An 8,064-nucleotide genomic window follows, 5' to 3' on the forward strand; every position below is an offset into this window, starting at 1 on the left:
ATAGTTCGGCAGCCTGCTTGCGTTCCGACGTATTCATATGTTCAAAAGTACATTCGAACGTACTTGCCGTTCAGAAATGTTTACGCCACACCGGCCTCCATACTGACAAACAGCGTCCAAACACAAAATGGTAACCGACGAGGTCACGTCACAAAGCTTGCAGTGAAGCGAAGTGTGTGAAGAGGACTCAAAAAAGGAGCCGGATTGTAAACGTGACGTCCGCGAAGCCGTTTGGGATTTACGGCTGAGAAACGGCGGTGACGTTCGTTTCGCACTCAGTCGCGCGTTGCCACCCAAAAAGCAGCGGCGGAATTTAATTTGCTTAATATATAAGTGGGGGGATGGTGCGGGTGGTGGGGGGGGGGGACGTAAAATTTACAGCGGCCCTCAATTAGAGGAGACTGCGGGGACCGGTTAGTGCGAGGAGACGGCGGCTAATGCAAATGCGCCGCTCGATATTGCTGTGTTTGCCTTTCTGCGCAAGGCCTTGTTTACCCTGGCGTGCGTGCGTGTGCGCGTGCGCGTGCGTGCACGCGTGCGCGTGTGCGCGTTTTAATGGCTCACAGTCGAATGTAAAAAGCAAATGTAGAAGCACATTGAGCACATTCCAGGCCGCTTTGCTGAGGCGCGGCTTGTTAGCGAGGCTAAACGAATGCAAGAGCGGCCCGGAGTGTTCAGTCAATAGCGGCAACTTTTCCGTCTTCTCCTCCTCGTTGCAAATTCAGTGAGGAAGGTCAGCTTTTTTGTGCGTGCGTGGCGGCGGCGAGATAAAAAGCACCGACTGCGCCGCTTTTGCGCAGCTTAACCCTGAGATGTTCCTCCAATGTGAATAGAAATATGATTAAATGAACTGTCAGGGTGGACGCGGCGGCGTTAAATAAAAAGAGCCCGAGCGGGCCGGGCCTTTTACCGCATCCTCTGGTGGCCCCAAAAGGGCCCGCAGCGGTCGCTTGGCGCGCTCCGATCTTGCCCGGATCGGAAACCGCGTCGCTGGCGGAGGAGAGCGCGAGCGCGAGCGCAATACCGATCGCGCTCGCGCCTGCGTGAGCGTTTGCTTTACAAATTCAACTTCACGTTGGCCCGTCGGGCCCAAAAAAAGAAAAAGTCAAAAACGGTACGACGCTAACACAACGGCAACATTTCAAGTAGACACGTGACAAAAATGCAAATTCTGCTTGGCCACTTCAAGATTAGTTTCCAGAATTTCAGATGAATAGTTTTTTCTTTTCTGTTTGTGTGTCCAAATGAAGAAGCTTTTTGGTCAATCCCACCTGCAGCAAATCTGGTCCAAAAACGCCTTCAAATTCAAGTCAAACTTGATTATTTCGCATCATATTTTCTCAAACCCTGACAAGTTTCAGTTATAAGGGTATCGGTATTGGTATCGGTATCAGCAGAGGTGGGCACTTCCATCTCTCCATCGGCCCCCGACATGGACAATTTCAGTGCTTTATGATGCGCAGCCTGGAAAAAATACATTCTGCGCATTGGAACGATACTCGGCCTTATTTCAAGGTATTCACGATTGGTCGCCCTCTCGTGGCCGTTTTATGATCAGGAACTAGAAATGAGCAATTTGAAGAACTGATTATTGCCATTAACTCATTCACTCAAAGCCATCTTCACTGAAGCAACCCCCTTCGCTCCCGGCCGTTTTACCGGATTTTGACTGATTTTGCAAGGCCCACGAAATGTTGTGTTCTCGCGCTATAAAAACATGGAACTGACCAAGAAAGATTCGATTCTCTTTGTTCATCAAGGCAAAAAAAGTATTTTCCTGTTTCCCTTTTGCAGCAATTAGCATCAGAATATAGCTACGTTTCATCATTATTCACAAACCTGTTGAAAACACTGGAGAAAAGAGCTTGTTGCAACTTGGCCCTGGTTGATCTCGTATACTCTCCTGCCACCTGCTGGCCGTTTTTGTAATGACTTCCATTGCTTCAAGCATTCTCTTCAGAGTTCAGAGGCCGCATCGAAGCCTTCTGTATCTCGAGCACGAAAAAACATAACGTATAAACGTCTTTAGGACACTTAAAAGATTGAATATTTTGATACGTTTTAAGGAGCAAATGAGTTCATTTCATGCAACATTAAGGAAAATGATATATTGGAATATAAAGGTCTTTCTTTAAAATGATCTGTCTTTGTGTTTTGGGGAAATTTGACGTATCCAAACGAACATCAAACATCCCATCTCATTATCGAGCACGTCTTTTTTTCTCGTTACGATCACCTTTTTTGAACAAAAATACACCGAATCTTATCGAATCGCCTGTAAATATATATCGCTTTCTAAATCCAAACACAGCCTGTGTATTAAATCAACAATTTGACAGACGTCAACGTGAACAATAAGCAAGACCAACACGCGAGTTTAGCCGAGTCCAAAACTTTTGACGGCACGTGAGTGAGCCGCCGACATCAGTTGAAAATCGAAGCGAAAAATGCTGAGTGAGCGTTTGCGAGCTGCACTCGCACCTTAAATCATCCTGCCGGACGGAATTGATTCATCCGCAAACACGTCGTAAAATTTGGGAAAATAAAGTATCGGCACAACCGGATTAACATACGCTAATCGAGAAAAACATCCCCCAAACATCGGGGGGAAAAAATCCCTAATCTCCCGTCAGCAGAAGCCGAAAGGCGCCAAAGCGCAGCGCTGACGAATGGCCTCTCTGATTGAACCCAGACATCATCAATCACACGCCGAGCCGCTCGTGCGCCGCCCGGACGTCCCCGCCGCTTCATTGGGGACGTCCGGGGAGACTCCTCGCGTCCGACTTGATGGCGAGGGGATTCCTCGGACCGCCGCTGCCGCTTCCTGTCGGGATTGCCCCGCGCACGCGTGCCGTTTGATTCTTTTTCCAACAAGGCGTACCGTTGCAAGCCCGGGGTCGGGTTTCAAACAAGGGCGCGGGTTTGAAATGTTCATTTGTCTAAATCGTTCGTAAAAACGATACAAATACAAAGATATGCGCTTCCCAGGTAAGCTAACAAATGAGCACTTGCTTCTTCTTGGCTTTTTTTTCTCAGCAGTCTGGAGGCACCGCACTGCCTCTCACAGGTCGGTGCAAGTACTACAACAGACGTCTGAATTACAACCACCACAAAAACAACAACAATAATAATAATAATCAATAGACAGGACAATATCGATGAAGTGAAGTCCGTTTCAACTTCTTGGCGGCGTGTCAAGTTCTTGCGTGCCTGCCGCTGCATATTTTTGCCTTGAGGGCATTTGTGTGTTTCCAGCAGCGAGGTTCGACCAAAGGCGCCCTCAGCAGCGCAGCGGCCCGCCCCGCCCCGCCCCTCAACACCGCACCCCCCCCCCCCCCCCCCACTCCGGGGCCGCAGTAATATCCACAATAATGACTCAGCCAAGCAAACAATATTGAGAGCTTCTTTTCTTGTCCACAGCCGTTATTTCCCGGCGGAGGCCGCTTGGAATTAAAAATGAAATGTATCTTTTTTTTTTCCCGTCTTCTTTCAGCCCATCAACACTTTTATGTATTTTCATCTTGGTTTGGGCATCAAGAGGAGACTGGAAGTGATGCTCAGACTCAGATGTACGCTTTCACGACAGGGTTTCAACACAAAAGCCAGGGTTCCAATGAGTGCCCAGGGTTTTAAATGAGACGGGATTAAGTTTAAAATAATGGCTTTCAAACCCGGGTTAGTGCTCGAAACGTGGTAAACAGGTTGAAGGGATTTGAAAAAGGATTAGGGTTTCAAAACAGGGTTTCAGTCCAGGGTTTGGGTTTTAAATAAAGATGCCAAGTACGCTTTCAAGACAGGATTACAGTTTGAAGACAGCGGAAGGTTTCAAGAAAGGCTCAGGTTTTCGGAAAAAGGCTTCAAGGCAGGATTAGGGTTTCGTATTGTGAGTTTGCTTGTAAAAATGGAGTTCTCAAAATTGGGTTAGGATTTTAAGACAACGTTTGGCTTTTTCCTTAATGGCAAAATGGAGCTTTGTGGTCCACTTGAAACTAAATCGCGGACTTCCTGTGTCTTTTCAGGCGCGGCTTCTTGAGACTTTTTTTGTTGGTCCACTCATGATTCACTTTTGCAGCACATTTCATGGCGCCTAAGTTGTCAAATACTGATGAATGTCAAAAGAAAAGATCCCAAAGTGGCAATCGATTGTGCTCCGCATGCCAAAAGAAATGTCATTGAGCACATTTGGCATGCACTCCAAACCTGCAGAGGGCGATCACATGCATGCTCGGCTGGCGGAATTCCAAATCTCAGGAAGGACCGCATTGACCTTGCACAATCCCTGGGAAGCGCGCGGCATGAAATGTTCGCAAGTGGCTAAGCTGGCAATTGTGATCTAAAATGTTCTTTTCAAAACAAAATGGTGGACTTCTTGAGACTTTTTTGTGGGTCTACTCGTGACAATCATGCCTACCAAATGTCATGACATGATGCAGACATCGGGGGCTTATTTTTCAAATATGCACGAATATCCGAAACGTTCCCTCAAGTGTCCACTTCAAGCCAAAATGGCCGACTTCCTGTGTCTTTTCAAGCACGGCTTCTTGAGACTTTTTTGCAAGTCGACTTCTGTTAATCATCTTCTGCCAAGTTTTATGTTGCTGAGTAAAAGTGACTTTTGGGGGGCTTCATTTTCAAAAGCGGGCAGTAATACTTCTTTCCGTGTGGAACTTTTTTCCAAGCTTGAGCTTCCCTTCGTGTTCCCTGAGTGAACATTCGAGTCTGTTGAGCATCCGTCAGTCAATCGCATTCCAGCGAGTCTCTCCGTCACGCTGAGCCGATCGATGGACCGAAGAGCGTTTGGCACTGGAACATCATCGGCCTTCGATCCGAAGAGGGAAAAAAATGCCCGGGAAGGCGAAACGCGGCGAGGGAGATCCACGCAAGACCTGGCCAACGTTGAGAGGCGAGCGCGAGACCCGTCGCGGTCGGCCCGGCGCCGTAATTGAACCCGAGGCCAATCGGATGAGAAGCGGAAGACGTGAAGCGAGACGGCTGCTGGATGACGACCAATCAGGAGCGAGTCCAACCTCGCCGGGCGCAAAATGAACATCCTGTTGTTTCTTGTACTTTGGATTTGGATTGATGGCTGTTGCGGGGCAGGTCTGCAGGAGCAAAACAAAATGGGGTTAGGGTTTAAGCATTTCAAAAAGGATTTGAAAGTAGGCTTTCAAGGAGTCTTTGAATTTCTTTCTTTTAGGGTTTGGAGGATGGTTTTCAAACAAGGTTCCGGGTGTCAAGTTAAAGTTATGCTTTCAGAGCAGTTGTGTGTCTTTTCAATCATGGTTGCTTGAGACTTTTTAGGGGGGGGGGGTCTAAAAATGTCAGACTGGTCAAATTTGGTTCAAATTTGGCTCAAATTTGGCTCAAATTTGGCTCAAATTTGGCTCAAATTAAGCTCAAATTTGGCTCAAATTGTCCACTTTAAACACATATGGCTGACTTCCTGTGTCTTTTCAGATATGATTTTGTGAAACTTTGTTTTTTTTTGGTGTCTATTCAAGATACAAATGGCTACCAAATTTCATGATGCTAAGTGAAACTGGCTAATTTAGGGTGGGAAAAAAGTTTGAGCGCAACGAAGCTTATTTAGCTCCAAATTTTCACTTGGAATCAAAATGGCTGACTTGCTGTTTCTTTTCAGTTGTGATTTTTTGAAACTTTGCGCATCTATTCATGATACAAATGGCTACCAAATTTCATGATGCTCAGTGAAAACTGGCTAATTTATGAAGAAAAAAAAAGTTTGAGCGCAACTTAGCTCATGTTTGCTTCATACCAAAATGGCTGATTTCTCGTGTGTTTTTTTTTAAAGTCATGATTTCTTGAGACTTTTTTTTTGTGCATAGAAATGCTCAGCAAACTCCATAACGCGAAGTGAAATTGTCTTCGGGTTCTGAATTCTTAAAACCTTGTCGAGCTGGACGCCGAGCGTCAGCGCGAAGGAGAAACGTTCGCCGGCGGCGAGCGCGGCCGCTCATGAATCGTCCATCGATGGTTTACTAAGTGTGTTGATTAAAGGCCGCTTGGCTGCCGTCTTTTCCAGGGAGCCTCTAAAAGCCTCTGCCGGAACAAGAAGAAATATCACAAGCGAGTGCGCAAAAGCACTCAAGCGAGCTCAAGGAAAAGGCGGCAAACTCCCGAGTCAGCCTCCGCCCGCGACCTGCATTGATTTGAAGAATGCGTGAATTACGATGATGAAAGCGGCGCCATTACGCAGATACGACACGCCGGCCAGCGAAGGAGCTCTGAAATATGAAGTTATCGCCTCGGATATGACGACGAGCGTATCCGCCCGCCGATAAGGAGGGGCCGGGTACGATAACGTCGATTTGGTCGCTTGGGATGAAAATATGAATACGAAAAATGAATTCATTCCATTTTTTCCGTTGGGCTTCATTTACGTTCCGATTGATTTATCAAGAGTGAAATGAGACATTTTACTGCTGAAACTTCAAATTCTAACCCTGACATGAAACCCTAATGTTGGATTGAGAGCCTAAACCGGTCTTGAACCCCTCATATGAAAACCCACCCCAGGATTTCCCTGCTTTGAAGCCCTATGCCTGCCCTCAAACCCTGACAGGAAATGCTCAACTTAACTTGAAACCCAAATTTGAAAGCCTAACACAGGATTATAATCTTAACTTCTTGAAACCCTAACTCCTGTTTAAAACCCCTAATGATGTCTTAAAACCTTAACTTGAATCCCTTGGAGTCCGGAGACTCAAATTTCAAACCCTAACCTGGACTTTGAAGCCTGCTTTTTATTACCTTTCAAATCTTAACTTCGAATGCAAAGTTGAAGGCCAAATTGGCAACCGTAATGATGGCTTGAAAGCCCAACCCTGTCTTGAAAGCATCATTTCAAACCCGAACCCCGGTTTCCGAACCGCGTTTGTGTACGATAATGATGTTGGGAGCTCCGTGGTGCGGTTGTTTTAAAAGAAACTCATTTTCCCGTATTTGTTGAGTTCCTAATGGGGTGAAAACCAGTTTGAAGCGGCTGGCGCGTGTCCGGCGCCGCACGCAGACGTGACATCACAGAATGTTGCAGGAACGAGTCAACAAAACAACAAACTTTGTGCTAACAAATAATTACATTGTCGCTCTTTTATCAAGTTGCCTCCAACGACTTTTTTTTTTTTTCCTCTTCAAACTCTGTTCCTCCTCCGCCCAAAACTTTAGCGTCGGGCATCCGTGCGGTTTGCCGGCGTGGCCTCCTCGTTTGCGGGGCCGCCGCCAGCCAATCACAGTCGGCTTTGAAAGATGGCATTACGCCGCAGTCGCCTCCGTTTACCATCATAAGCCGAGCCGCCGCCTTTGTGTCGACCGAGCGCCGCCCGCGGCTCGTCCGCGGCTCGCCCGCCGACTTGTAATTACCCCATTAACTGTTTATTTTCTCTCGCTAACCATAACATTTGGAGTCCAATCATCCGTCCACCTCGCCGGCGTAATCGTTGGCCGCCATTGTTTGCGAGGCGTCCGCGGGGTACAAACGGGGATCGGCCTTCGCTGCCGGCAATTATGCCGCGAGCGAGACAGGCGGCTAACGAGACGGGACTGGACGACGGGCGGTCGGGTGACGCCGAGGCCGCCGCGGTAACGAGGCCGCCGCGCGACTCTGAAGCCGGCGTTGACGTGCAAAGTTGCCGCAGACGCTGACATTTTTTTTCACAGGGATGGAAATGGCAAAGTTCCGAGAACAATGGACATGTGGTGATTATAATGTTTAGCGCTACGCCCCTTTCACACTGAGCTGGTGTTGGCGCTGGTTTCCGACCAGAGACTAAATGGACTCTGTTGGGTCAGAGGGAAGGAAACAAAATAACGCGTCTAAAATTAAGTTTTAAACCAAGTCAATAATCACATCAAAAGCCAAGTTTGGTTGGCCTATCACGTTAAGATCCGGGTCAAGAACCGAGTCGAAAACAAATCCAGCTATTTAGGGAACCAATTCAAGAACCCTGACAAAAAAACAAACACACAAAAAAAGGGTTTGACTGTCTGGAATCAAAACAAATGCCAGTCAAGAACCACATCATCAACCAAGTTTCGAATCGGGTC

The sequence above is a fragment of the Leptonotus elevatus genome, chromosome 10, assembly GCF_054856555.1.
Source record: "Leptonotus elevatus isolate MCC_2025b chromosome 10, RoL_Lele_1.0, whole genome shotgun sequence".
NCBI lineage: Eukaryota > Metazoa > Chordata > Actinopteri > Syngnathiformes > Syngnathidae > Leptonotus > Leptonotus elevatus.